This window comes from Camponotus vicinus, unplaced genomic scaffold (genome assembly GCF_025532165.1).
Source record: "Camponotus vicinus isolate PSW18456_S1 unplaced genomic scaffold, iyCamVici1.0 SCAF_3, whole genome shotgun sequence".
Lineage (NCBI taxonomy): Eukaryota > Metazoa > Arthropoda > Insecta > Hymenoptera > Formicidae > Camponotus > Camponotus vicinus.
Window position 1 is genome coordinate 17199550 of NW_028141967.1, and position 26515 is coordinate 17226064.

At 34.8% G+C, this 26515-nt stretch overlaps 1 protein-coding gene across 11 annotated transcripts in view; it reads left to right on the plus strand.

Moving 5' to 3' along the window:
* Hr3 (nuclear hormone receptor 3 ROR-beta) overlaps positions 1-26515 on the plus strand; it is a 97343-nt gene that overhangs the window by 46011 nt on the left and 24817 nt on the right. For 2 of the 11 annotated variants that reach the window (XM_083095468.1, XM_083095472.1), the window contains exon 1: positions 23403-23805. The exons of the other annotated variants lie outside the window; for them this stretch is intronic. The gene's annotated coding sequence lies outside the window, so the exon portion shown is untranslated. Of the gene's footprint in view, positions 1-23402; positions 23806-26515 lie in introns of those variants that run through there. 11 annotated transcript variants of the gene reach the window in all.

Consider the following 26515-nt stretch of genomic DNA (forward strand, 5'->3'; position numbering starts at 1 on the left):
ACTGACGGCAAAAAAAAAAAGAATACATTCTTCTGTTGGAAGTTGTTTACAGCAATTATCTTGCGTTGCAAGTACTCGATTGCGCGTTTTATCGCGTAATAACGTGATGATAATTCGTCCGCGATGCGAAAGTCAATCGGCGACGCGTGGAGCGGAATCGCTCGCTATTATTATTTGAAATTGTACGCTGCTCTGCTAATAAAATATCATGGACTAATTTATTCTTGGAACGGCGCAATGAAATTTATTTCTATGTAACGTCGTCGTGCAAAGTACAATTATTCTCGATATAGCATTCACTGCGCTCTTGTTACCGACTTACGGTGAAATATTTTCTCGTCGTTTATTTTATGTAAGCGTTATTTAATATTTTATTCACGTTACATTATATCTGAATTTTCTTTCAGATTTGCGCGCGCAAAAACACCTGAAAGATTTATTTATAAGATAAATCTGCACACAGCTCTTTATTTTCTCTTAGTATTCTCTTCTAAAAGTATCGTTAAAATCGTTAAGAGGAAAATTGAGAAATTTAACTGCGCTTGCAATTATATAGATAAATAATACGAATAATTGTTAGTGGGATCATGGGAAATAAAAATAAAATAGTGAGCTATATATAAATATCATTACAGTAACACAGTGACTAGAACTAACTACTTCTTTTCTTGTCTCTTTCATTTTATATACTCTTATCTTTACATATATTAATATAATTTTATGCTTCATCACTATTCATGCATATTTCAATACAGATACAATAACGAGCAATCAATTAATACTAGCATATGACATGATTAGCATATAGAATTACTATATTGCATTATATAATCTTGCACAAAAATTAATTTAACGTTTACGAAAGTCTATTGTATTTACGCATAAAATCTACCGGTTTCTTCCAACAAATTTTATTCCGAATTAGGAGAATTATATTTATTTAGAATTGTATTATTTTTTTGAGCAGAAAGTCGATGCGTAGTTTTGAATTAATACACATAATTAAACAGAAAACGACACTGCTAAATAATAATATACACGGGTATAAACAAAAATGGTTTCTCGCGAAATCGCCGATGTAGTCGTTACCGTCGCTGCTACTGCAGCTGCGGCTGCAGTTACGGGAGGTAGGTGGTAGTGGTGGTGATAGTGATGGTGGTGGTGGTGGTGGTGGTGGCGTCGGCGACGACGGAGGAGGACGGAGGAGGAACGGAAGCGTGGGTTCCCAGATCGATAGTTGCACGGCCGTGCAACCGACGGGCGCTTCTCGTCGTGTCGACGTCGACGACGACGACGACGACGACGATGCCGCCTTCACCGCCACCGTCATCGGCGACGGCGAAACGTCGATATGCTCGCACGTGCACCGTTTCCGCATCGTCCGAAAGCACGAGCGTTTCTCTCCGCTGGGAGATAAAAGGCGGGGTAAAGAGGGAAACGAGACGAGAGGGACTGGGAGGAGCAGGGGGAGATGTAAAACAATGCTCTACTGCCGTTTTGTAATATCTCCCATTCGCTGTGACGAGAGAGACGAGGCTTTCCGGCTCGTCGATGCAAACTCTCTGTGTTAATGGAGTGCAAGAATCTCCAGCTCGTGAATAGCATCGGCTTTTCGTAAATATGATGGAACGATAAGGCTGGAAGAAAAGAAATTGCTGATTTTTAATTTCAGCCTATTACAAACTAACGAGTCGTTACTGGTATTTGTTTCTGGAAAGAGAATACATAATTAAAATTTTTTTAATAGAAACTAAACGAACGCGCATTTAATTTCTATTAAATATCTAGTTTAATTTTTTATACTTTACATTATGTTTCCATCTTTTTAATATTTCTGTTTACGTTTAATTTATGCAACGTATATTATCGTAATCATAAAATAAAAATGTAATATAGTCGGTTTATTACAATCTCATTTGTTTATGTAGTGTGTACACACAAATATTTGAAATATTCAAGAATGGCGGAGAATCAACAATCCTAGTAGCAATCCACTTGCTGAAAATTGTAGCTTTACAGCAAGGCTGGCAAAAATTTAGCGGAAGCTTGCAAATCGCGGAATATGATATGGAAAAAGCCCGGTAATGCGCCTTGCGAGACGTGAACGAGTTCAGTATAGTTTTTACTTCCTGTGCTGTCGTGCGTTGAAAATGTGGGGAATCACTGGTATAATGCGTCGACGAGTCTCGAGATCCTCGAGAAGGAAGTTACGGAACGACGTGCATGCGCCTTGGGAGCGAGCGTGAAGCTCCTTAAAGCGGGATATCCCGATATCGCGGTGGCTTTTCGACGGACTTTTACATTTGTGTTCCACGGGACTCCAACGTAATCAATATTACGATTGCGATCTAAGTAAAGTCTAAGATTAATAGAAAAATTAATAGAAAAATTTTATGTATTTTTTTTTTAAATTTTTTTTCATCCTTAAACGCAGAGAAATAGCGACATTTATTAAGAGGAATCTAGAGATCTACGCGCGAATTTCCAGATAATAATATATACGTAATGAAAATATATATGCTCCGCTTGAAATTATTCCGCTAAATGCTCTCATAAATGGAGTCCTCTTGGTATCGATTAAGGGCGAGAAAGGGGAGCGCAGAAAAGGGAAGATCATCGATCGACTGCACGGTCTCTGCGTGCTACGATGCGATCGGATGTAGGACAACATTGCGAGCATCTTGGCTCGTCGACATCGTTACCGATTTAGACCTATCTGTTCGAACATACCTATGCGAGCGTTGTATCATTAGACTTGTTAGTAACGTCCTTGGAACTGATCGTCGATCTATCTCCAGTAGAGCATTGGGAAAAACCGAGATTGATTGTGCACCGAGCACTTTGCGTGCATAATTTTTCCCTTGGCAGTGCCGCTTCTTTCAGACAGATTAAATGTTAAATAATATGAGGAAAATATTACAGAAATGATAATTAGATTAAAAATTATTATATGCGACATAGTATAAATCGTGTAAGAATGAATTGTAAATTATTCTTCTAAATTACGTGGGAAATAAAATAATTTATAATAATAATTTATAATAATATATAGAATTAGACAATTTTTTTCGTATCATATTTTTCTCTGCTAAAAAGCGTCAATAATATTGTAACGTTAAAAAATTCAACTAACGTAAATTTTAAGTTTGGAAAAAAAGCTATGATTTTCAGAGATTAAAAGTTTTTGATCTTTTGTTGTATAATTTTTATATTCAAGATTTATTTATTAGGACTTGTAATTATTTACGAGAAAAGATAATCTTGACATAAACTTTTACTAAACAAAACACCGTCACATTCTTTGAAGAAAATGCTGTTAAAGTTTGATGTAAATCTTACATAACATACATCTACACATACACATACACATATATTGCAAGAGGGAGGCACGGTCGCTTTTACAGAGAGGGTTGCCACCGAGACTGTAGAGGGAAGCGGGAGAGGACGAGGAACGGAAGCAGAGCAGGGCAGGGCAAAGCTTTAAATACCCCATAAGATTGAGAAATCGATCGACTTCATCCGTTTACACGAATGTAGAATTTCTAAAACAAGAGAGATTCTGGAATATATTAAAATAGGTAAAATTTGTTTCTCTCTCTGTCTAAAATATTATTAGTAAAGTATAATAATAATACATACAAATATGCACAGGGCGTCCCAGTTTTGTAAAAATTATCCTAGTTTTAAGATTTTAAGGACAGTTTTTTTGAAAATCAAATTTAATTTATTATATCAGAGCAAAAATACAGAAAATTGAAATTATTAAAGCTCCAATAATTCAAGAAATATACCTTATATCTTTGCAATGTTTGTATAATTAAATGGAAAAGTTCTATTGAAATTATATATATATATATATATATATATATATATATATATTTATTTATTTATTTATTTATTGCATAAATAAAAATTATATTTCCATGGTATATCGCGATTCAATTAAAGTGAGATAAAAATCAAATAAAACAAAACACTATCAAAGTACTTCCAATTCATTTCTAATGAATAGGAAGTGTTTTCTATTATAGATGTTATAACTTCGTTGAAGAGGGGATCAGTCTCCTAAATCGTTAACACGCACTTTTCACCGCAGCAAAAGCCGGATCGCGCGCGGGGGTGGGTTGCGCTTTCAGCTGTACGACGGATGATGCATGCTTGTAACGGAAGCGCGGAGAGGACGGCGCGGAACGGGGGTTGCGCAGGGTGGAGAAATCGATTCCGGGGAGCGTCGTGTTTACTCAACGTCCGCGTCGCGGCGCATTGTGTCGTTGCGATTTCGCGCTCGAGCACGCCAACTTTGTATTTTTCAAGCCTGCGTATACCTGTGTTGCACGCGCCACAAAGAGCGACAGTGGAATAGAAGCGGAATAGAGGATAAAGTTTATTGGCTATCTTATATGACTTTTCATTGAGAGATTTCACACAGAGAGAACCTTAAAAGGAATTATACATGTTTACAGAAAAAATATAAAAGTGATAAATATAAATGTTTTTGCGCACTAAAAAATAAAAATAAAACGAATAAAAAGACATTTATTAATAAAAAATAGAAATATATAATAATATGAGATTAAATATCCAGGCAACACAATTATATTGAAATAGCAAAAGTTTAAGATTGAAATAATGTTATGAAATATTTTAAGTTAATATTAAATGGTTCAAAAATAAAAAAAGAGAAAAATTAATTATGTTTTTCTAATAATATGTAAGAAAAATAAAACTATTAATAGAATATATAAATCTCTTAACATAAATGTAATGAAATAAATTTAATAAAGAAAAAGTATAGAAAAAAAGTAATTTAATTTGAGATGAAGTATCTCTATTTAAAGATCTCTCAAATGAGCAGAGAAAAAAGACAGAGACAAGAACAAGTGAATGGTAGAGGGGATCGAGAGAAAGACTGCTGGTTTATGTAATCGCATCCTGCGTGAATATGATAGTCGGATCTCGTCCCGGCGCTTATTTACGTACAAACTACGCAACGTGACTGTCTTTTTTATCGGGGCCATAGCAGAGGTGTTGCGTAGCAAGGGGACTTTAAACGGTACTATAAAAAAAAGCAAGAAAGAGAGAGAGCTCGCGATCGTTATCCCGTTGTTACCGCCGTTAAGCTCCTATCAATAATTATAGCGATTAGCGAAAGCACCGCTTGGCGGACCATTGATCTTTCTGAAGGTAATTCCCATTCTCCAGTGATATTATGTCATTGCGTCTCCCCTGTCACGACCGATGTCCAATGTCATAATACAAATGACTCTGAAATCGAAATAATAATTTCAACACGATCATCATGATGATTCAAATCGTATGGAATATAACTCGATATTTCTAACTTTCAACAGATTTTCGAAACTCAAAAGGTATTGAAAAAAAGAGGGATTTTTTTAAATTGCAATCTCTTCGATAATCTAAGACTCCCCCGGTTCTTTTTAAAGAAAATTTGAGAAATTAAAATAAAGCTCGAATAATTCAAATAACAATACGCTTTGAGATCTTTGATTGTGTCACAGCTTTTTAACAGTCAACATTAGATCAATACTGTGAAACGAGAACGGTCGTTCTATAACTCGGAGGTGAAAGAACGAATATCCTATATACGTGCATGTTCAACATTTCCTGCCTTCTGCTTGCAAGTATAGAATAGCATCGATTGTTCTCAAATGTCTTGATAATTAGAAGATATTCTCATCTTTTTTTTAGTATCTACGATTAATAGAAAACACAATTCGTATTTGTAGGACAAGATTGTTTTTTCAAACAGTCCATCAAAAATGTCATTTTTATCTTCATTTCGCCTTTTTACGCGCAAAGAACAAAAGATGCAACATGTTGAAAAAAAAATCTATCACAGAAAGATTAAAAAATAGACAAAAAAATAATTGTCATCTGACCAAAAGGATAGAGATGGAGCAGCCAAATGGAGAATACATAGCGCAGCGTAATACCTGTCGCATAATTCCACCGCTATACCGCAATGACACCTGCCATTTTCGCCTTCGGCTACGTGCAAGAATATTTCGCAACCTAGCGCGACTCGCGATTTCCTTCGTCGATTCGCGCATGGGTAAAGAAACAAACTACGGGGACATATTTTGCTGAATCTAATTATTCGAGTGATAATTCCGTACTTGAAAATCGAATTATTATTCGAAGCATTTAAATCAATATATTACAAATGTCACACAACGCAATAATTTTATATATTAATGTAACTATCGTAGAGCTATATCGAGTTAATATTTATGATAGGATTATTAGATTAGTAATTTAGGAGGATTTATATATTTAATCTCAGTACTTGCGTACACATTGAAATAGTTTTATTTATATAGTATTGTTATTTAAATTACACATTGCATGATGATGTCTCTCTCTTATCTCTCCATTTTAAATTAATACTATTATATGATACAAAACTGTATCAATTGTTGCCTCGAATTCATACACATTGAAAAAAAATACGCGTTATCCAGAATAAACGTAGATAAAAATTGTATACGACATATATACATTATAAATATTATTACAATATTTTATTTAATATTTTATTGAATATTAATTTTACATTTCATATTTTACTTATACAAAGATTTTATATTCCATGTTTTATTTGGGCCAAAATTGTATACTTGTTATGCATATTTTTTCATATAAAAGATATAATTTTTCATATAAAAAATATATTTACATTTTTTCATATAAAAGATATGATTTTATATTTTATATTTTTTCTCATCTCAATCTCTATGTTTTTACATTTTCTTCTATCTTATAATACATACCGCGCTAATATATAAAATTCTTAAAGTTCACGTTTCAATGTAAATTTTTGACGCTTCGTTCCATAATTGTAAACAGCGGGAACAATGTCGATGAAAAAGACATCACATCTCAATAACAATAATATCGCAGCTTTCGCCGGCGTGTTATACGCCGCCGGCGGCGGCTCGATACAAAATCGAACGTGTTGTTGCGAGGAGGAGAGGATCGAGAACCACTGTGCGAGCAGCCTTGGCTGAAGTTGTCGAACCCGCGACCCAGTTACACGCTCGCGCCAACACACGCGCGCGTCTCACCCACACCTCTCGAAGGTGCATGCACTGTGCAGTGCGCGCCGATGCGCGCACGCTGCAGCTCCCCTCGCAAGTGCCCCCTCGCTGTGCCCCCCCGCCCCCGCCGTCCCGCCGCTTCGCGCTCGCTCGCTCGTCCCCCGTCCCACTTTCCGCCTGTCTCTTCTCTCTCTCCTCGCACGCACCGCACACGCACACCACGCGGCATCATCGCCGTCATCGACTTTCCTCCGACTTTCGGCCTCTCCTCCGTATCCGTAGGCGACCGACGCCCCGCGTCGCGTCACTGCGGCTCCCAAAAAGGTGCATCGCATCACCGGGTATCGCTGATAATGGAAATCGCTACGCCGGTACTCGGCGCAGCAGCACCGGTTTCGTATTTCGAGGCATGCGTGCGGACCGTTCGATCGCAATTATATGCAATTTTATATCGGTTTTCGCGATGTCGAGAGAAATATATCTGTGTATCTCTGACATAGTTTTATATTTATTCGATGCTATCAGGAATTTTCATTTATGTATGGACATGAGGTAATGATTGTTTTATGAGAATACAAGCTGTAATTAACATGAAAATTAAATTTATTAAGTTGGAGGAAGAGTTTCTTTCTCTTTTGTAATTTAATAAATTTTCTTTATTAATTAATTAATATGTGCTTTTTTTAACTATTCGATCTTTATAAATTGAAAACTCGAGGACTTGGCCTGATATTTCCAGATAATAAGACGCTTTTGTATTATCACTTTATCTTTCGTTATAATTCGCTGAAAATAACGAAAAATTTTAAAATTTTTTAACAGTAAAAACCACTCTCCTTTAAATAAATATGTCGATATTACTGATAATTCTATATCTGTTTATGCGTAATTAGATATTCTTTTCTCTTTCTCTCATATTTTTTCAATAAATTCTTATATCTTTTTTCTAGAAAATATGTTTAATAGTTGAAATTACTAGATAACACTCTACTAGATAACGCTCTTACTTATGTTTAATGTCTGCGCATATTGTGGATGGTCAGTACTGCTGCGTAATAAAAGTTTTTTTTTAAGTCTCTTTAACAAGTTACAAGAAATAGTTCATATTTTCTCATATATTTGTGTATTGGATGTTTATTACTGCAATAAATTATCTTTTCCGTAATTTTTGTATAATAGTGTTCTCTCTCTTTATAATTTAGTGTACAAGAATAATAAATTTATATGTCAAAGTTCTGAAAAAAATTGAGTTTATAAATAAACATACGATACATAATATCTAAGAAGAATAAAATAATCTTATGCAAATGTAATAATATTTTGAAAATGATAAGATTTTGTGTCAATTCTTCATTCTGTGCTATTAAATCACTGAATTCTGTCTACGTCACTTTTCTCCCTCCTTGTGTTTCTTTCTTTTCTATCACAGTTTATCGAACATTTCTTAAATATTAAATGATATTTTAAAAATACATACACAACATCTTTAATGTTTTTCTTTTTTAAATTTTGATAAGTCATAAGTTGATATTAGTATTACGATATCAATCATCCTATAAAAAGAGATATTTTTTAGAAGATATGTATATGTGTATATCGTGGATGCATACATATTACATATGTATATGTAATCTGTACATGTTATCTATAACTTTATTATTGCTTTTCATCATGTATAAATAAAACCCGTGAACACATATACACAAAATTGCATCTAATGGTATAATAACAAAAATCGTATTAAAGAAAATGAAAACCCATTAGCGCATTATTAAGTAGAAATGAACATTGTGTAACACGATTTTTCCACGGCATTCTAGTATAATATTAAAAAGTTAACACCGTGTGCGCTCTTCGGAATATAAAATACCTCACTCTGCTTTTTTAACTTCGTGGTTAACCTACATTCTACGGGTAACGAGGGCGTCTACCAATATTAAAGTACATTTATTCGCGTACTTTTTATCGATCGTGAGTTTCGATCGACTTCTCAAGTATATATCTTTATAAGAACGATACAATGTATCATTTTTGAATGAATTTATATCCTCGATATTCTTATATTTAACATACACCATCTCACTAAAGTATTCAAATTAAGATATTAAATTCCAAAATGTGAAATTTTCATAGAAATTCTATATTTTCACAGATCGATATATATTTATATTCATTAAAATTTAGAAATAATGTATATTAAATTTCTCCTCTTGAAAACTATTTATATTATAAGTGTGACACCACATCGATTATCTCGTATAAAATATTGCTCGGCTTTATTCATTATTGTAAAATATTTGATACGTTTAAATTGAATTTAATCGTCATTTGTGTAGCCCATATAAATTTGAGTTGAACGTTTATGATATTTTTTAATATAGCAATATTCAATTATATTGCTTCTAACCATCTTTTTAAAAATTTATTTTAATAAAAGTTACCAATTTTGGGCACAGATGATGTGTTTCAAAATTTACAATGCAATGATTTATTACAACGTTGTCAACTTGTAATGCTCGTTTTTTATTGTTCGTTTGCTTGTAATCAGGCCTAATGAAGAAAATGTTTAGAGTAGTAATGCATATCACATCGCTGTCAGAGACGTTCGCGCGATCGACCAATTACAACATTGATTACACATGCACGCCCACGCATTTGCACGTAATGCATAAGCCCTGTCATCGGCTTCCCGACAATCACACACACCTTTGCACAAAATCGTAGCGATCACTCGATAATGAATTATCGATTAGATATGTCTTCATTCTCCTTGCTCTTTATAAATTTTTTAAACATAAGTTATTTATTTATTTAAAAAATGAACTAAATTTTTTTGAAACTTGGCAGAAATATATTATTCTCTCAAGTCGTTATTAGTTACACGAATAGAGCCTATTTCAATCATTATTATTTCAACTTATAAAATCTGATTTTTACAAAATTTATAAAATGTATAAATATAATGTACAAAATTTATAAAATGTATAATATATAAAATATGATTTTTCACATCGCAATTTTAATGAACAACGGGCCATTTTTCTTACATCTTCAATATCTGCGAAAAATGCTTGATCGTCTAAGTAAGAAATTGCGCAAGAAGTGTAGAACATAAAGAAATACGCGTGTATTGGTCGTTTCGAGACCTAGTATGTAAAGTTATTAATAGATAATAATGAGGAAAAGGGACGGATTCATCCCGGAAGTTTCTTCTCGTGCCGAATTCTCTGACGGACGATGCGGTTGACGTAGAACATGAGAGTTCGCAAGTGACGCGTGGGTGGATGCAGGTATGTAGGTACATGAGAAACGGTGTAGGCGAAGCATTGCATTGCCGCCACGTAATATTCAATCGCGCATTTCACCCGCGCATTATGAATCTTTGTTTTGTGACGAAGGCGACGATGCATTAGCGATTCCAATTGAACCTGATCTAACATTAATTATTTCTAATTTTCTATGATAATTAAAGATTTACGATGCATGTAAGTGTATTCGTGGAATCTACAGTTTGCGCAGATGAACTTATGGAGATAAAAGACGTGATTAATTTTCTACACTGCAAAATAAAGGACATTTATATCACTAGATAAAAAATATATATTTTATATCAAAATTTATGGAGATCATAAAATTCTGTCGTACTAATTTTTATGAGATCTGAAATTCAATAAAGTAAAATCAAATTTACAAGATCGGTAATTTTACCAGATGTTATGAATTTTTCAGAGGTTTTTTATATTGAAATTCGCTCCCTCTCTCTCGCGTTTTCTTTTATCTATAAACTTCATTTCTAGATCATTCATAATCTTTTCTTGAGCGAGCTTGATGCGGTTCATTGAAATAAAAATACCGGAATATCGCGTGTTTAATAAAATCCCATACGTATGCCACACACACAACATACATATACATACATGGCGCTCGCTGCCAACTATTACTGACATAGCCGACGACGCTCGTACCTCGTTATTGCGCATGGAATCGCGATGCGAATGCGAAATCGCCGAGGTCTGTTCCGTGAACACGCGCTTTTCGCAGAACCCAAAGTCGCGTTTTGCCCGAGGCTGCGACGATGCGTTGCGACACGAGTGGAGTACGAAGTTATAATCCGGCGCGGTGTAAAAAGGGGAAAACGTATTCTCCGAGGGGACGGAAACGCGAAACGCGCTTCTCGCGTTACGCAATCCTGGGTCGAGCAACGGCCGACTGTCTTTTTCTACCAGACGCCGAGCGGATTTAGGATGATCGGTCTTGTTGCTCCATTTGTTCTTTCTCTTTCTGGATTGTGGGATGATACAATCGCAGATTTTGCAACATATTCCGCAGGATACATCTCAATTACGTATTTCATTGCGTAAACTTGTAATTTCCAATCTTTTTAATTTTTTGTTTACTTATAGTTATTTGCAAGTTTGTCTCTTTTTTATCATAGCTTATTTTATGCATAATGGAGCATGGTAAAATAAAATTAGAAGAAATATTTTGAAAAAAAGATTATTCTATACTTTTATCTTAATAATAAGCTCTATTGTATTTTTTTTATTATATTTCGTTAATAAAAATTAATAGATGATACAATATTAAATTGATTTTGTTTCCACAAATTTAAAATTAATAATAAACAGTTACTATATAAATACTCAAGTATTGTTTGTAGTGCGAATACTCATGTAAAATCGAAATCAGTATTTTTTCAATATTGTTTTTTATTATTTAACATGTATAATATATTATATTATATTATTTACATGCCTTCAACATTTCATATACCGTGACAAATATTTTTCCGAGAAATATTGTTCCAATAATTGACTATGTTTTATTACGGAAAAGTTCTTTTCTTATTTCAATCCAACGTAGAATCATTAGGGATCATTTACCACGTGAAAACAACGCCGGGAGGTATCCTAAAAATAAATTTTTCTTGATTATATTTCATAGAAAATAATGTTCATCTTTTTGAGAGGAGGAAACGAAAGAGAACGCAATTTTTGTTAATTTGATCTTCTTATAATGAGGCTAAATTGTGCGTGAGTACTAATTTACTTCACTGTAGTTTGATTTGCGAATCACAATAGAGCGGACGGCTCTTTGATGGCATAATTCACCTGCGTGCTCATGTACACGTAATATGTATTCAAATATCCCGATTGTGTGCCCAATATTAAGTGCACGTGGGTCGCAAGCACGTCGATGCGGGCGTACTTTCTAAATTTCACCGCGCACATTTCGCGCGTCGATCACTCGTGTTATCGTGCAAATGAAAGCGACTTCAGGGTCGCATAAACTGAAAAGATGAAACAAAAAGTTTGCAATCGGTGAACGCTCTCTTGACATTTCGTATATAGGGTATTCCAATAAATCTGTATTTTAAAAGATATTTTAAGATGCAGATATTTTGTCGCACATTTATAGACTGAGATAATAAAAATTGTATAGAAGCAAAATACGAAGTTATTTTAAATTGAAAATAAAGTCGAATACATGAAACAAATTAATTAAAAATGCTTTATATTTAAAAAAAATTATTCTTTTAGATATAATTTTTAAAATATTTAATATTAAAGATATTAAAATTGTGAAGAGGATTTAATTAAATTTTTCTAAGAAAAAATTCGTTAAAAAGAATTTTTCAAAATTTGTTAAAGAATTTGTTGTACTTTATTATTATTACACAGTTTCTCTGAGATACCTTGTATAGATTTTTCACTTTTCGAAGGCTCGTTAAACCTACGCAATGTTCGATTTCACTCAACGGAATAAAACTGCATAGTAAATCAAAATAATAAAATATTATCTTTTCGCTTGCATAAAGCTGAAGATGCAGCGACATGTAAGAAGATTACGTTCGAGTCCTTGACACACATAAAAGAAATCGTTGCAAAAGGGTGGAGCGCAAAAAGGCTTTTCACGTCGCGTTTGGAGATTCGATTGAAATCAGAGAACGCGAAGTTCTCAGTGAAGTCGCGTAGATGATAGACCTTGGAGAATTCTGTGGTGCAGAACGCGAAAAGGGGCGCAGATTCAAACAGCAAGAAAATCTACATGATTATTTCATAACTTAATGCGTTACATAGTTTGTATGTTAGAATATTAATCTATGTAAAGTTTCGTTGTACTTCTTCAGAAGATATTTTCCTGATATTTTGTTTTCCGACTTTAATTAAGAATACAATATCGTTCATGCAAACTTTGGAGAAATTCGGAAATTATGTCATCATTATATATGAAAGAGAGAGAAACAAGAATGGTTTCTTTAGACATTGATATATAATTTTATAAAATGATATATATGAAATATATATATATATTACACATAATATATATAAGTTTATAATTTTCACTTTATTCTTAATTATAAAGATTAAATAGTCTCTTTCTGTTCTTAAAAAAAAAACAGCTTATGCAAAAATACGATTCTAATCGATGCAATCAATAAATATTTTTATTCATATAAATATATCAAAAAATAATACGAAGAATATCAAATAATAATAAATAAAGCATACTGGTATTATATTATACCATATATTACGATACATAATAACATTCCCCGCAATCACGTAAATGCCATATAAATTCGAAATTCAAGTATTTATCGAATTAACATATCGACTGTGAAATCAGCTTAATATATTAAACGCTATTTATTACTACATAACGAGATCTATATTTCTCTTACATAAACAAAATTGCATAAATGTTTCTGCGCTGCAAAGTCAGAATGCGAAATAATTAAAATCGATTAATATCCGTTAATAGTTTTAACGATAGTCGGCTGGATTACTTAATAAAGTACTATACCACGTGTGCTATTATTACGACAAATGATTGACATACGATGGATTGCAACAGATAACACGTCCGTCATAAATATTCACATTTTTTTTTCCTAGAGCTCCAAAGTCTCGGCGTCCATATACGCGTGGATATCGGGGGGATTAACGTGGCATAAGAAAAAAAAAAATTGCGAAGGAAAGGATCGCGCGAGGAGAAGCGCAAAAGGAGGAACGCGCTCGCGCATCGCCGTCCACGCGGCGAGTAGTGACGGCCAGCAGTAGTAACGGCGATGTGGGTCAGCCGCGGGGCGGCCGCGCGGGGCCCCCTAAGGGGGGCCGCCGAGGATCGACGAGAACGGCCGAGCGGCAATCACGTTGCGCGCATCTGGGTCAGCGGCGTAACGGCGCAGGCGTGATGCAGACTCCCGGTCGTTCACCGTTGACCAAGTTACTAACCTTCCGACACCCGGTCGCCCGCTCGTTTCTCTCCTCGTATTGACCGCCGGAAAAACGTTGACTTTTCGCACGCGGGGGTGAGGATGGTACCCGGGGGAGGGGGAGGGGGAGGAAGGGGAGGGGGAGGGAAAGAACTGGACATCGCTCGCTTTTACGTCCGTTGACGCGACCTGTGCATCTCGCTCTTTCTCTCTCTCCTTCTTCTTTTCCGTTCCTCTACTTTTGCCTACCCCCTTTTTCCGCGCTTACATCCGGTAATTGTTCGATATCGATTTCGGGATCGGTTTTCCCTTTCATCATCCGAGTTGCTCCTCTCTGGTACAGAGATGATTTTTTTTTTTTATCTATTTTTGATGAGTGTAATAGCATAATTGAAAAGGTCTTAGGACTACTATTTATGTAGAAGAAAAGAGATTAATATCCACCCTTTCTTTGCGAATTTAAAATGAATTCGCGATTTCGAAGGCGCGTGTCATTGTTTCGATATGCAATCGAAGTGAGATTTCATCGACATTGAATTGTTACGGCTCGATACCCACCAATGACTCGTTGCATGATTCGTACCGTCTCTATTCGTCGATCGCATGATGATGAAGAATACAATGCAATGACATAAAACACGTGTATAATTGTGTACAATAAAAACCCTTTCATTAACGTGAGAAATACATCACATCTCAAATGATTCATATCTATTTTTCACGTAAAAGAGAGAGAATCATTCTTCATTAAATTAACCAAGTCTAACGAAATCTGACCTGACACGGTTTTCATCATTTTCTTATTCATATAATCTAAATTAAAACTTAAAATAGAAAAATCTATCATTTGAACAAAAAATAACTGAATTTTTGAGCGACAGATGTTAGACAATAATATTCAACAATTGATCAGTAATACTTATTTTAAACATTTTTAAGAAATAGTAAAGATAAAGATGATTTTATTGCAATTTAAGATTGAGATAAACGATATTATATAAATGCTAAAAATAAAGAGCTTTAGATAAGCTACTTTGCTGGGTATTTTGAGAGAAAAAAAGCACTTCAAGAAAAATTCTTCTCTTACGCGATATCTCAACGCTTTTATAAATACTTGCAGTTTTTACAATACTTGCAGTATCAATTAGAGCATTGTGTCTTGAAATAATTTTATTTAAAGAAATATAAATCACTTTTAGAATCAGAATTTTATGTCAAGCCTTCAATCATGCTAGAGCCCGAAATTGCGAGATCTAATGTTCTGCAGAAATTGATTGAATTAAAGTTATATTATCTTGTTCTCTTGAAGGAGGGGCTTGAATTTTATATATCCACTTCCTGACTATAGGTTATGCGGCTATCGCAATAGGGCGATGAGAGTACACATAAAGAACAATAGGTACCTATGTCGATGGAATTATGAAATACGTCTTCCTCATTGCACGAAGAGTGGATAATATGAAACTATATTGCGCCGATATATGCCGTCGTCGAAGCAACCGTCGTCTAAAACCGCGAACCGAGTTGTCAATGAGTGCGACGTGGACATACGCTTTATTACAGTATAGTACAGTAAGCCCACACGTTTGTCACTATTGAATTCGTGCTAAGATTTGTCGCGCTCTTTTAATTGGCTTTTGTTTTATTTATTTTTATTAACATCGAAGTTTTTCTCTTTTCCTCTCTCTCTCTCTCTCTCTCTCTCTCTCTCTCTCTCTCTCTCTATTTACAAATTAGCTATGATTTATGTATGTACGTGTCGTACAGATAATTTTTATCACATTATATAAGATTTTATTTAATTATATGTTTTATTTATAAAAAGTTCATTCGAACAATTTTTTATCCTTATTGATTTTTATTAAAATTTTATATAATTTCGTTTAAAGGTAGAATATAATTTAAGAAATATTTAATGTATGTGTGTGTGATTTTGTATCAAAGATTTCGAATATTTGTTAAATTTATAAGTACATTAACCGCGCGATATGGAATGTAGGATTTATTGTGCAAACAAAGGTTTACATAATCCATGATCTGTGAAAAGTAAGGTCTCTGTCGCGCTGGAAATGCTCGGACGAATCAACGACCGATATAATCAAAGTCTTAGCACACGAGAGAACGAAATGCCAAAAAGTAAAGGTCAACGTTCCGCAGATGACGGCGCGCTCAGTATAACACAATCTAACACAGTCGTCTCGAGCATTGAAATGCGGCAAGAGCTTCACGATTGCTCGCAATAAAGTGAAATTTTATTCACATTGACAATTCTTAAAACTCGATCATATGTTTAATAAATTGCTGCAAAAGTACTTATTATTATTATTTCGCGAAAATCAATAGAATTATATCCTAAGAATGCATCGATGTGTCCAAAAAATTATGCAGAATATCTTGTATTTATTCTATTGCTTTGTATTCCTTGAGATATATACATTGTTTTGAATATAAAAATACATCGTTGATACACTTAATAGATAGATTGATTGTGCGTGCATAGCGTTCTCCAGGAAGCTGAACGGAAATAGATTCGCAATATACGTCCGGACACATTCATAACGGTGCTGTTTAGACGCGCGTTCACTACAGTATTATATGAAACAGCTATTCGCGTCTCGCCCGGCCCAAATCCGAAGATCATTTCGAATGCCGGACGATCTTGGCAGCGAGTGATCTTTCGATCGGTCTGCGTGTACGTGTACCACTGTGAGACTATCGGTGTCGCAAGCATTACCACATCTGGGGCCTCTCTTAAGGAAACTGTAACAAGTCATTTTTGTTCGCGATCGAGCAAAAGGAAGAGAGATAGACAGATAAATAGAGAGAGAAGAGAAAGAGCATGAGAGTAATCGTGCTTCTTCAAAGCTCATCTATTCGATTGCATCTCTCATAAACTGGGGTAAAATCGAGAGAGTTGCATAACTCTCTGAAGATCAGTTATCATTATACCGATCAGTCGGCGTTGAGCTTCTGGCCGGAACCGTACGCAGAATAATATTATTAACTCTTTGTTTTTCTCTTTATTCATGTCCACAATGTTTCCCGTGAAAAACATGACGCGGTTGCCTGAATTTTCATTTTCTGTGAAAAGTGGTTCTATGAAAAAAAAAACATATTTTATTAATAATATTTTATAAATATCAAAAAAAGTTTGCAAGATATACAAAATAAAAAGGTGTAATATACAAGAGATATTTTGCTTTTACCTCATTTTATTGTTTAAAAAATTAAGGACAGAAAATGTAAAAGTGATCTTCGAAAGCGGTTAAACATTAATTATTAATTATTACAAATTATTGCTGTGAAATTTAATTTCGATGAATATTGTATAAACTACTAGAGAGTACCTGAAGAATATATATAATCTTCATTATTGCATTTAAAAGTGATCTTATCACATTTATTTTTTATATTTCAATAACTTGATAATTTCATTATTTTAATATTTGGAAATAATTTAAAATATTCTCTCTCTCTCTCGCTCCCTTTCTCTCGTTTTCTCTCTCTCAATTCAAAAAATAAAATACGTATTATTGGATTTATAATTAACTTTGTTGTAGTAGTCATTTCATGCGCGTGTAGCCAAGATAATTAGGAAATATAATATTCATTTATTATTACATTTATTTAATGACGTGCATAATTTTATAAACGTCATTTAACTTTATATTATTTGCCACATTACTTTTTTAAGTTCTTGCTTGACAGAATTATAAACGATGAATCTGGAAATTACAATATTAGCAAATGTAGGTCATTTGATGAGAAGCTTTAATTCTTGAATCTTAAAATCAAATCAATATTTAAAATCTAGATTTAACTCTGTAATAATCTATTAATGATGTATGTTTATCGGTGTAACTAATCGAAATTCATCATTTTATGGGTATTATTTATATGTAAAAAACTCGAAGAAGTCATATCCATTAACAAGTTTCGATCTAACAATTTATATTAAACAAATATATTATTTCCGACAGAATCAACGTCTCTCTTGCGAAAGCTTTTTTCTAGGGCAATATTACAGAGCTGAATATAATAACAAATGTGTCGATTGTTGATATAAAATTGTAATATTATTCTTATTTACAGGCTTGACTTTTGAAATTCATCATATTAATAATGTCATCGCAACTTGAAAGAATAACTGGAGCACTTAAAGTTTAATCTCAAAAGCTAATATGCCATTTTTAGTATGCATAGATCTGTGCTCTCATGATTTAATTTTAAACCTCGAATGTCGCTATTACAAGACTTACAGGCATTTGCCATGCTCGATTTCTTGCGTTATAGTACAATTCCTAGAGTGCGATTCATGGAACCAGTGCATGGTCGTAGCGAGTGCACACACACACACACACACATACACACACATACACACACATACACACATAAATATACACACACATACACACACAGTGAATCTCGACCCGAATGTAGGTCAGAACGCGAAGCAATCGGTATGAAAGTAAGTCGTAGTACGCGACAGAGAAAACGTATTTATTTATACATGATAATCCTTTAAGAATATACGTCTCTTGATATATAATCTGTGAACAATATTGTTAACTCATAAAACAAAAGATACATATTCATAATAATAATTTTTAATATTTGCACACCAATAAATAAAAAAACTTAAACATTATAATATAAAAATTAATAAAATACAAAATGAAAGAAAAAAAAGTAACAATAAAATATGACACATATTCATAAACATTATTTATATGTACAAAAAAACTCGAAGTCATAATTTTATTTTAGTTTCCTGAAATTAATCCGTCTAAGGAAAATCCAAAGTTGTAGAAACAACCTACAAGTTAATTAAAAATAAATAATAATAAATAATTATTTTATTATAATTACAATTAATCATACTCTCTAAATTTCTTAGAGTGAAGCTTGCACTCGAAAAATTGAGTGACTGGTCAAATCACTCTAGTTAGAGTGATTTGACCAGTCACTCAATTTTTCGAGTGCAAGCTTCACTCTAAGAAATTTAGAGAGTACGATCTCTTGAAATAAAGTTTGAGATAATATTGCAGAAATTAATTAATAAAAAAAAACGCATAGTAATATAAGGAAACATATTCTACGCATCGATATATCACTAATGTATCAATTTTCTCCATCAATTAAATGCAATTAGAATTTTATATGAAAAAACACGACGATTATATACTCATGTTGCCAATATAACGCGCGACAGAAAAAATAGCATTATCTGCTGACGTCGAGTTTGCATCAATTATCATTGCGATGTTATCAATAAATATTCAGAATTGATATCTATTTAGAGGCAAAGCTTATTTTTCCAATCAAATGAGATAAAATGATATCAATGGATTCGTTTTCTATCGCGTTATAATAATCTCCATATCATATTCGGTGATTAACAGTGGATTGATCCGAACGTTTTAACACGTTCAGATGGTTTTCCGAGATATTTAATTTTTTATGAAATTCGCCTGATTTAAAGAATTTCTATTTAAATTTTCATTCGTGTTTAACGATTTTATATATTATCCAAGTTCCCATTATATATATACATCATTTTTGGAATTTAACAAAATAATCTGATATTAGTACATGGTATCATTGAATTTTTATTAATCATCGTGTTACAAACTAGGCTAAACTCTCATTAATAGCCAGAAGACTAGATAAAATTTTATTAAAATGCAAATTGATACAAAAATTAAAAAAAAAATTATATTTTATTTAAAAGAGAGTAAAAAGAGAAAATATATACAAGAATTTTTTGTTGGACTTAATTAATTTTTTATTTATTATTATTTCTAATGTGACAGTGAAATGTCTGTCATGTTTTAGATCCACCTGAAATCAGACATTTAATTTTATGAGTTACATTTATATATAATATATTATGAATGTAATCCACAAAATTATATAATATAAAGTAGAATTATATATTTTAATACAATGTGCACATAAATTATGTATACATTTTCTTTCTTCCTCTCTCTATTTAATAGTCGTCTGAAATTTATATTTTCTTGAAAAAAAAATGAAAAGAAATTGTAAGATACAAATCTTGTAAAGATACAAATCTTTAGTATGATCAATTTCTACGCGTAGTATTTTACATTCCTACATTCTCTTCCATTTCGTCGCTGAAATGGGTTAACAAGGGTAGCAGTTTAGTCATCACGATCTGCGTCGTCGAAATCTCGGCGTATCGCCTACGATCGTTCGCCAAACAATGCGCGTCGCTCGTACGACGGATAATAGCCCGAGAGAGAGTCGTTGAACCTCGCGAGCTTTCCGAGATGACGAGCGTATTGCTATACCGCGGTTACAGCATTACGCGCGGACTTGGCACGAATTACGCGTTCGACGTTTATTATACCGCTCGGAAACGCCTGTCTTAAAGTTCGTCGTCTCGGGACCGGTCAGAAGTGACGTCAGCCCTCTGCGTGTCGCGTGAATGCGAGCGAACGAGCGGCGACGTTAACCCTTTGCACTCACTCGTATCTACGTTACATTCGAATCGTTACGCACCCGACTGAAAAATGGTTCCATCTTGTGTTATGCCAGTTGTACGACTCAATATTCGTGTAAATTGAGTGATGGAATTATTAAAGTTATTAATTACAGTGATTGTTCGAGTAATTAGCACGCACTCATGGCGCATCGATAACATTTTTGTACACTTTTCATAGATATTTCTTTTTAAATTTGGTATAGTCTATATATATACGTGATGTTTACAGACTCTTTACATTAATGACTCTTTACATTAAAGATTTATAAATAACGTATGATAGATATCTCTTTCTTTCGGTGGTGACTAGAAAACTTGTCTTAATCTATGATATTTAAAACTCATACACGCGATATTAAAATCTTTACGATATCAAAAATGTATATCAAAGACTTGCGATCAAAAGTAGATCCAGATTGCTTTAGATTAACCCAAATTAATTTGTAATACGTGAAAAATTTATAATATCAAACTATTCCGATTGGTGAGCGACAAATTTAACGATAATCGCTATCTCGCCCGTTTCCTAAACAACAAGCAATGTAAATAAACGGAATCAGTATATGCATCAGCCACTGGCGCCCATCTCGTTATCAAAAGCTGGCTTATCTACTTTATCCGCGCAATCTTACATGTTGAATTCCACGGCAAGAAAGGCGAACCGACAACAACGACGACGATAGTGACGACGCCTTGCAATCGCCGACTCGCGCGCATGCATATCGTCGTCGCGCGAATATTTATTTGCGAAATGTATTTATAGAGTATTACGCGGCGCAGGTTGGCAACCTCGTGTGCACGGTTATGCAATAAATGAGCGAAGGAGCGAAAGGGACACGGCGAGGGGGAGAGTGGAGGAAATCACTCAGAGTGAGCGGCGAGTGCGAGAAGAGAGAGGACGGGGAGGTGAGCGAGGACAATGGGGAACGATGAGGTAGGGGGAGAACGGCGGTGAGGGAACGAAGAGAGAAGGAAGGAGTAAAATGGCGTGGAAAGAACGGCGCAGTGGGGAGATGGAGGGGATGAAACCGGCGCGTGTTCGGGAAAGAATAGAGAGAGAGAGTCGGGTAATGAAGGAAAAATGAAAGGAAAGAGGGAAGGGAAATAGTTGCAATGATAAAGTACCGAATAAGGGATGGGATGACCGTGGTGTGAACGTAAGTAGAAAGGAACGAAGGATCAGATAATAATGTCAGAGGGAAAACAACCGTATAATATATGAAAGAAGAATTTCTGTAGATGCTACTAGTTTACGAAACGCGAGGATACAGATGGTGTCACATAAGAAGGATCAGCTAATCGGAACGAAGTGAATTTAATATTTAAAAACAAAGATAAAATGTATTAATTTATTGATGAGGAATGTCACTCATTTAAACAATGTGTAAACATGCTGGAAATTGATAAGATAATTAGAATTAATTGTATGATTTATGTATATAAAAACGACACTAAATATACAAAAAAATTTTTCACTTATCTCTCATTTGTTTGCTGTTAAACAATTTGACAAGTAAATAAAAAATCCTCCTTCATTTACATTTTCGTGTCATTAAATCGAAATAAGGAATCTTTATCACACATTATGAAAAAAAATTCATTCAAGATATCTTAAAAGAAAGGCAAATACTGTTTATATTCTCATCCTCTTGTTTACGCCGGCAAGCCGCTCGTTCTGAAGAAAAAAAAAACAAGAATCGCGACGGTATCCCCGCCACGAAATCCCCCAAAATTACGCGAGCCGCGTTTCCGATGCGGGAAACACGATACGCGCATGCATTTAGGTAGCACGCCAGTGACCTTAACAAGGCGCGCTAATAAAGCAAACGCGTCGCACGAGTCGAGATCAGAAAGCGCGCGCTGCACGCTCGTAATCCGGCCGGCGCGGCTTTCGGTCCTTTCCGACGCGGATCGGCCGTCGCCGACAACGTTCGGTAGTCTTCGCGGGGGCGGTGGGGGTCGTTTTGCCGTCAAAAGGGAGGGAGATGGTGTCAGATGGAAAGGCGGGGGGGAAGGGGGTGGAGGGAGCAAAGGGTGAGGCACTCGGCCATCATCAGCGGAGGCGCGTAGTTCAGTGACCCTCCGCGTCGTCGCGTGAAGAAGGGGGGCGCGGGGAGTTCTGACATATTGTGAGATGCCAGCCCGCTAACGCCGGTCCCCGAAAAACATCTCTCTCCGTCTCCCTCCCTCCCTCTATCTCTCTCTCTCGCTCTTTCCTTCCTTTGATTCACGCTCGCCCCGTCTCCGTCTCTCTCGTTCTCTCTCTCTCTCTCTCTCTCTCTCTCTCTCTCTTCTGTTCGCGAGGCGCGGGCAAACACACGCTCTATCTCTCCTTCTTTTTTCCTCTCATTCACTCCTTCCTCGTCCGACACGTTTACTGCCGGCGCGGCTCGTCAAAACCCCCGAAATATTCATACCGCCAGTCGTGAACTTTCCGCGAGTTTTTCCAGCCGTGTGCGCGAGCGCGAGCGAGGAGGTCGGTGTTCTCTTCGTGAGAGAGAAGGATGCGAGCGAGAGAGAGAGGGAGAGAGGACGCTCGCTCTCCGCTCGCTCGCTTACACGCATTACTCCGGGTGTTTCCCGAAATTCCCGATCGACCGAAGAAAATGATCGCGGTCGCGAGTGTCTCGATGCCATACGACGCGTGTTAACATATATAATATACGGACATTCTCTCGCCCTCCTCTCCCTTTCCTAGCTCTCGTCTCCTCCACTTTGCTTCATCTCCTATTCGTCATTGCACCAGTTTCTCCGAGACACTCTCCGAGATTTTCTCGTCGTCGTCGTTATCATCTCTTTCAGACACGCGGGCAAACGGAAGCGCGTCCCATCGACGAGAATCGATTCGCGAAAGTGACCTTCTCTTTGTCTTTTCCTCTTTTCGTCAACTTTTCGTTCTCCATCGGCTCGTCAGATAAAAATCGTGATTACGCGCAAGTGTACGCGGCCTGTGCGTGTGCGTGTCATGTGAAACGTATGCGACAGAGTGTAAACGAGTTGTGCGACTAGAAGGTCTCCAGGTGAAAGATACCGCGAGGAAGAGCGCGTGTGCACGCGTGCATATGCGTGATCCCGTGCTTTTCTGTCGCCCTTGCGCGAGTTGCACGCACTTTGGACGAAAGACTGTTCATCTCTGAGGAGATTCAGGATTCGACGAAAATCAAATTTCACTCTGCAATGGGAAGTTTATGTCCAATATTATTGATGTACTCTACGCGCGATGTGGCATGTGAAATTGTTTCTATTTCATATTGCGTCTATCAATGTGGAATAACGTGCATAAATTATATGGGAAGTTTTGTGAGAATTTCCAGAAATTTTGTCTTCAAACGTTTATTCGTCTAGATCGACAATTATGAATCGCAATTAAGCATAATGATCTTGAAACATATTTTAAAAATGACGGTTTTGTCCGAGATTATTTAAAAAATATAATCATACACAAATAATTCTATTTTCCAAAATATTTTCTCGATGTCGTTATATTATAATAAAGTTATATTATAATAGTTTCCGCGAAAAAGTTACATGTAATTTATAGAAAATATTATAATTTATAGGAAATTCATTTATATCATAAATATACTTGACACTGCATCTCTTAAATTCGGTTGAATAAAGCTTATTATAACAAAGAAAGTAGTCGAGTTGTAGTTCGAAAAATTAAAATAAAATATATAGATTAACAGCAGAAAATATCTGGAGTAAGACAATCATATGTATATATCATTCATGTAATTAAGATTTACGTATTTCAAAATGTAATTGCATTAAATGTTGATAGAAACAATCTGTGTATTTAAATCAGATAAAAAAATCATATAACTACGCTTTATTTAGCATTTAGCACAAATACATATTATATTGTCGTAATAAACAATGTGATTTAAAAAAAGAAACAAGAAAATGTCACTACAATATAAGAAAAACCAAAGATAAATCGAACAGAAAATCATATCGCTAGACTTATATAAAACTACTAAATAAAAGAAGAATTCCTCGTGGTATTAATTATTTATCATTATTAAACATTATTATCAACACTATTATCGAGGCAAATTGAAGAAAATAAAGCTTGATGATATAATGCCATATAATTTTCAAAAAGAAATCTCAAAAATACTCTTCACAAGTAATAGATATAACGAACAAAATCAATTACATGATACGTGCTCCATTTTATTACACTACTGCGGATATTAAATTTGATACATCGTTCAACGTTATTCTATATCTGCTATAAAGCAAGAGATCATGTGTCAATTTCGCGTTTATTATTATTTAATGGACATTTCATTTAAAAATTATATCAAATAGAAATCTCGATACGTATCGACGATTTATCGGCGATCGTTTCGATTTCGGGAGTTCCGGGTATAGCGCTGTCCGTTGTGCCGCTGCACTCTCCGCATGACGCACGTCGAAGATGCGAGCGTGCCGGGTGACTGTACTCTGGGTTCATCGTTCTCGGTTATGTAATGTTCGGCCGGGTATACGTATGGTGCAAGCGCCTCGACGCTCTGCTCGTGGCGCTAGAGTTGCCGGACGCGAGAGGCGCGATACATCCAAACGGCCGCGACCGGCCGCACGCACCGAAACCACGCTTCCACGCACACGCGTGTGAATCGTCTTATATGCGTCTCTCTCGAGCCCGCTCCGTCCGCCCTTTTTTTCGCCTCGCGAAATCGTTTTCCTGTTGCCGCGCGCCACCCGAGTCTCTCGTTTCGTGCCTTCGTTTTTTCGACCTCGGGAATCGCCGATTCTTCGGCAAGTTGAAAGAATAATCGTGTTGCGAATGGAAAATTTGCTTTCACATTCCTTCGTTTTAATGCGTAAAAGATATATGCTTTATGTTAGAAATATGTGTGAATTCAATTAAAAAAGGTGAAACGATTAAAATTTGTCAATATTTAATCAAAAGATTACTTTCTTTTCGATTTATCGATCATTCGAAAAAGGTTTCTCAATTTCTGAATTTGATATTCCAATAACCAAAGAGATGTAGTTTGTGTATTAATATTTACTAAAAAGAATTAAATTATGATAGCACAGTGTCTGTCTAGATATTATTATCTTCTTTATTGTTGATAAGCGAACGAAGAATTCGAATCGAATTCTAGCAGATAACGATAATAGACTTTGACACTCGTAAAATTATCTCGCTTATATAGAAATATTATTTTTCGCAAAAACTTAGACACAATATTCAATCTTTTTATATATATATATGTGTTCGAAATTATTATTATAATAATCCTTTTATTTTGAATTTTACCTAATTATTTGTCCCCTAAGAATGTATATTCTGAATGTGTATTTCTGACATTTTATAATAAATAATTTAGATTCAATTAACAAGATAAATACGCAATTGAACGTTAAAATATTACGTACTAATACACAGAAAAAAAGGACATTCTTGTTTTGAAAATATATTTAATTTTAACATGGAAATCTTGAAATGAGATTATATTGCTTTAATTAAAGAAAGATATAATTGCTTGAATAATTGCTTTCTTGAATGAAGCCATTTTATATAGTTCAATCAAGAAAAGTATATTCTTATGATTTAAGATTTAATTTTCTTGAATGGAAAAGAAACAATATTGGATAGAAAATAACATTTATAAATCAAAGATTATAATTTTCTTAAAGTAGAATTAAATAATTATATAATCTTGAGGTGACAATTACAATATTAAAATAAGACTATAATATTGTTGAAATTTA